This window comes from Schistocerca nitens, chromosome 1 (genome assembly GCF_023898315.1).
Source record: "Schistocerca nitens isolate TAMUIC-IGC-003100 chromosome 1, iqSchNite1.1, whole genome shotgun sequence".
Taxonomy (NCBI): Eukaryota; Metazoa; Arthropoda; class Insecta; order Orthoptera; family Acrididae; genus Schistocerca; species Schistocerca nitens.
The window spans coordinates 1,210,740,000-1,210,745,999 of record NC_064614.1 but is presented as its reverse complement, the minus strand read 5'-3'; the positions used below and the strand labels follow the sequence as shown (position 1 = coordinate 1,210,745,999).

The following is a 6,000-nucleotide window of genomic DNA, read 5'->3' as shown; positions in this document are numbered from 1 at the left end:
TCGGGCATGGATGTGCGTGATGTCCTTAGGTTAGTTAGGTTTAAGTTGTTCTAAGTTCTTGGGGACTGATGACCCCAGAGCCATTTGAACCGCCTCTTCGAACAGACATGAAATGGCCTCAACGAATGGCATAATTGGCATCAATGAAACCTCCCCTTTCCCTGTTGTGTTGATACCCACACATTTCGTGGTCCAAAACGACAGTTATCAGCGATCAGCAAGAGGACGATTTTCTTAAAAATCTTTGATGCTGCTGACAACCACAGACACCTGCTTCCTCCAAAACTGCACGCCTGCAGCTGGCACTGGATGGGTGTCAAGTGGTTGCCTGCCTGCAGGCACATAGGGCTACTTCGCAGGTTTTCTGTGGAAGGCACATTTTTAAAATTCTCTATAAATGTGGACTGATGTCCCAAAAGGTCTTGCTGAACTGGAGGGGCTTAGAAGAATCCCTTGCCATTGTATTTACGCATGTGTCAACATAGCACCCGTCTGTGATCACACTAAAGAATAGTGTAATACTAGAGGACTAAAAAAGCATAAGCTCACTTCGATGCTTCCAATCACGTTCAAATTTTGTAGAATGGTTTTCGACGATCGCTAGTGGTTCCACGCTGTATGCGAGAGCAAAATTTGTGGTCACGCTGCACTCCAAAGGGATGCGAACAGATTCATTGAGGGTGCAGCCCCACAATACGCTTAGAGAGTGATTGCAACATCCAGGGGTGTTAGCATAGTCAAAGATTGTTAAAAACGTCGTTCTATTGCACATCGCACCGATACTTTCGCTTCTGACCGCAAAATGTGCGGGAATCAAGGTCCTAAGGGAAGGAGTCTTTTCATTGACATCCTTTATCCCCTTAGACCATTTCATGTCGATTCTGAGCGGCTCTTTGTCTGAAATCTTTCCCTTGCCTTTCCATAAAAAAAAGGGCGTGATTTCAGCCCTTTCTGACCTCCATCAAAGAGGCGTCAAAAGAAGGGATTAAATTCGGATATGAGGGGGTGTCACGACTTAATAATCGTGTAACACGTCCACGGTGGCGTTGGACAGAATTATAGGGAATTTGAAGTCAATATGGCATCTTTGACCAACCTTACATGTCACCTGAGCTCTGGCCTTTTCTTCGCATTTGTTGTTCGACGCGTTCGAGCCCGACAGTGACGTCACAGGTCGCCATATTTTTACACCGTTACAGAAGAACACTGTAGGCACTTCCCAGCCAAAGTTCAAACTTCACAATGGAAGGCAATTACGGAGTTTCAAAAACGAATTCCTCAATTCGGTTGTGCGGCTCATTTTCATTTTTTTTTTTTTTTTAATTTTCAGCGTGGGCTGCCAAGAATTCCTCTGTTATGCCAACATCTTCATATCAAAGTAGCACTTGCACCCTATATCATCAGTTACTGCAGGGAAGTACACAGTATCTGTCTCACCCTAGTCTTTGCCCCTCGTCAGCTGCCTCTAGTACCATGGAAGTTATTCCCTAAGGTCTTAACACACATCCCATCATTCTGCCCTTCTTGTCAGTGTTTCCCATATGTTCGTTCTTCGTCGATTCTGTGGTGAATCTCCTCATTGCGCATCTTACCAGTTCAGCCAATTTTCAAAATGCTTCCATAGCACTATATCTCGAACGCTTCAGTTGTCTTTTTTTCGTGTTTACCGACAGTTCAAGATTGATTACCGTACAGTGCTGCGCTGCAAAAGTTCATTCTCCGAAATTTCTTCCTCAGATTAAGGTCGATTTTTGATACTAGCATCCTTACCTTTGTCAGGAATGCACTATATGCCTCTGCTAAATTATTTACTTTGTGTTCCTTGCTTCATCCGTGATAAGTTATTTGGTTTCCAAGGTACAAGAGCTTATCTTTTCTGCTACATGAGTCACTATTTTAATGTGAAGTTTATTGCTATTTTCGTACGTTCCACTCCTTATTATATTTGTCTTTCTTCAGTTTACTCTCAATCATATTCTGTACTTATTAGACTGTTCATCTTTTTCACCCTGAATTTTAGTCCCACTGTCGAACTTGTCTTTTATTTCTGTCATTGCTTCTTCGGCGCAAGGACTGAACAGACAAAAGACTATATCCTCTTAAGTGCTCTTTAATATGATCATTTCGTTCCTTGTCTTCCATTCTCATTGTTCCCTTTTGGTTTTTATACTTACTAAGTATTATCCTCTTCCCGTACAGCTTACTCACATTATTTCTCAGAATTTCGAACATCTACGACCATATCAGGCGTCCGCAGCTCGTGGTCGTGCGGTAGCGTTCTCGCTTCCCGCGCCCGGGTTCCCGGGTTCGATTCCCGGCACGGTCAGGGATTTTCTCTGCCTCGTGATGACTGGGTGTTGTGTGACGTCCTTAGGTTAGTTAGGTTTAAGTAGTTCTCAGTTCTGGGGGACCGATGACCATAGATGTTAAGTCCCATAGCGCTCGGAGCCATTTGAACCATTTCAGGCTATCCTATGCATTTTGTATGTCGGCAAATCTTATAAACCTCTTTTGATATTTCGGAAGTATTGATTTCATTATAAACAGAAATGTCAGACCGTCTCTCTGGTGTCTTTACCTTTCTGAAAGCCGCACTGATCGTGATCTAACAGCTCTTCACTTTTCTTTTCCATTCTTCTGTATATTATTGTTCTCCGCAAATTCGATGCATCAGCCATTAATAGTTCTCGCACTTACCTGCACTTGCCATCTTTGGAAATGTGTGGGTGATATTCTTTTGAGAGTCTGATGGCATGTTTTCAGTCTCATAGATTCTGCACACTAACCTGAATAGTATTTTCAGTGCCACCTCCGATAATAATATTAGAAATTCTGAAGGAATGTTATGTATCACATCTGCCTCGCTATATCGCGTCTTCCTAAACTCTCTTAATCCCGGATTCTAATACTGTCTCGCCTGTGTATTCCATATTGACTCCTATTTCTTCCTCATTGACATCACCAGTCAAATCCGTCGCTCATAGAAACCTTCAAGGTACTCTATTCATTAGCCTTCTCTCTCTCTCTCTCTCTCTCTACGCTTAACAGTGCGATTCCCATTGTGCTCCTCAAGGTGACGCATTTGCTTTTAATTTCACCGAAGGTTTTTTTGGCTTTCCTATATGCTGAATTAGCCCTTCCAGAGAAATTATTTTTCCACTTGTTCACATATGTCTTGCAGCCATTTCCCTCGGGCCTCCCAGCATTTTCTGTTTATTTCTCCTATAAGAAATTTATTCTTCTGTATTTCTGAATTTCTTGACTCCTTTTTGTATTTTCTTCTTTCATCTATCAAGTATTCTTAAGCACGGTTTCATTGCAGTTGCCTTCATTGTAGTTATGCTTATCTGTCCAACTTCTGCAGTTGCTGTTTCTGGGGATATACATTCCTCTTCAGTTGACCTGCTTACTTGGTATTCCTTATCCAGCTAACTATAGCCTCAGATAACATCAAATACATCTCATCACTCTTCAGCACTTCATTATCACACTTCTTTGCACACTAATTGACAGGTCAAGTCTCTTAAATTTCAGTCTGCCCTTCCCCATCACAAAACTGTGATACGCATCTGCTCCTTGGTAAACCTTACAGTATAATCCCTGATTTTGTTATCCTTGTCCGACCACGATGTACTGGTATGGGGATACTGCCAGTTTCAGAATAATGGTATCTGATCTGTCATCCTTCTTTCCCCCATATCAGTGATTTATGATCCCCTCCTCCTTTCCTTTGGTCTCCCCCTCTTAACTAACTATAAATGACAGGCTCTTATCCCAATGGTTGGGAGCCACATGAGTGTTTATCTAAGGCACTTACTCTTATCATTATAATTTATTAGACTATTAGTGTAAATTATAACCCTTATATTTATTGCTGGCTTAATAAGCATACTTTATGACCCTCATAATTCGTACTACAATTTATTACCCAATTAGTATTGTTAACACTGAGATTTACAACCGAGATGGGATAATTTCTGACGCTTATCCTTACAGCTGACAGTTGTTACCTATTTCAGATAATTTATGACTCAATTTTTCGCTTCAGTTTGTGTAGACACTGTAATCTCCAGACATTGGAAGATTATAGTGTCTATATGTCTGTCAGACAACCGGCACGCACAGCCTGCAAGGTAGAAGTGCACACATCTTCCCCCTCCCCCACTTCTGTATATCACTTGTCTTATTGGTGGGAAATCAATAGGGCTGTTATCCTGTTGATTAGATGCATAGGTACAGGATGTGACCCCACCCACAAGGCAGATGTGTAGGCACCCTCCAGACATCAACTCAACCCTCGGCAGCTATATATAGGACATAGTATTAATCTGACCATCCAGCGCGAAACATTCCTATGATTGTTGTGGAGACATCATCAACATTTTATTCACTTACGTTTACGTGTTGCCGGCCGAAGTGGCCGCGCGGTTCTGGCGCTGCAGTCTGGAGCCGCGAGACCGCTACGGTCGCAGGTTCGAATCCTGCCTCGGGCATGGCTGTGTGTGATGTCCTTAGGTTAGTTAGGTTTAACTAGTTCTAAGTTCTAGGGGACTAATGACCTCAGCAGTTGAGTCCCATAGTGCTCAGAGCCATTTGAACCATTTACGTGTTTGTTTGTGTGTAGGTATGATCAGATGAATTTTGTTACGTTACAGACGACAGCATACCCTCCCTCCCTCCCCCCCCCTCCCCACCCCGTGATGGGTGATGTAACACTAACCTTGCTAATGGAGATTACAAGACACCAGAGGCAGGGGAGTGGATGGGGATGGCAGAACTGACGCTGCTAATCTATGACAAATATATTTCTAAGTACCAGTACATGCTCGGATAGCTCAGTTGGTAGAGCACTTGCCCGCGAAAGGCAAAGGTCCCGAGTTCGAGTCTCGGTCCGGCACACAGTTTTAATCTGCCAGGGAGTGTCATATCAGCGCACACTCCGCTGCAGAGTGAAAATCTCATTCTGGAAACATCCCCCAGGCTGTGGCTAAGACATGTCTCCGCAATATACTTTCTTTCAGGAGTGCTAGTTCTGCAAGGTTAGCAGGAGAGCTTCTGTAAGGTTTGGAAGGTAGGAGACGAGGTACTGGCAGAAGTAAAGCTGGAGGACGGGGCGTGAGTCGTGCTCAGATAGCTCAGTTGGTAGAGCACTTGCCCGCGAAAGGCAAAGGTCCCGAGTTCGAGTTTCGGTCCGGCACACAGTTTTAATCTACCAGGAAGTTTCATACCAGCACATATTTTACAGTTTAAATTCAAAATGAGGCACCTGCCATACCGCAGCACGAGTTTATCAGTACCGTCTCTGCATAAATCTTCCGCCTGCTACTGGATTTTGGGAAGACACCTAGCACGAAGACACCAAGGATCTACGCCACGATCTCATGCACCAAACCCCTTGAAATTAGTGGAAAATGTAGTGAAAGTTCTGTAATAGTGAAACGATGATTTTCACGCCACTGTTATTCATAACCAGTTCATCAGCCGCAAGGTTAGGCCTACCACAGCGGTCCTCGTCCTGAATACTGGTACGGTCATTTTTCACCTCAACTCATTCGACTTTTACTCATTATTCCTTTTCCATACACATCACAAAGGCCGTGATAAATGTCAGTTGGTCTGAAATTTTTTGCCAACAGAAAACTAATCTCGCAAGTGTCGGGATTTTCTATTGCAGCGCACATTTCAACACGTCACAGAAAGCTAAGCAGGAGAGACATAGACCACATGCTATCACTGCTGGATGTGTACTGAGTGGAGGAACGTTATGCCATCGAGATGGTGGCTGTAACCCCGCCCACAGCCGCGATAGACCAAAACGGCTGTTACTTTCTGAATATCCCTTATGTAAAATATATGATGATCATTGTGGCCTTCCGAATGTAAGGGCACCAGAGAGACAATTCTGACGTTTCAGTTTATAATGGAAATTTCGCTTGCACATCATGATTATCAGTTTTTTTTTTCCAGAAATTCTGAATTATGTCAACTTGCTGCATAAGC

The 6,000-nt window shown here is 43.3% G+C and overlaps 1 non-coding gene across 1 annotated transcript; it reads left to right on the top strand.

Moving 5' to 3' along the window:
- The first annotated feature begins 4,823 nt into the window (after positions 1–4,823).
- Trnas-cga (transfer RNA serine (anticodon CGA)) lies at positions 4,824–4,898 on the top strand. The gene has a single exon. It is a non-coding gene; the product is annotated as a tRNA-Ser (tRNA).
- Positions 4,899–6,000: the final 1,102 nt, after the last annotated feature.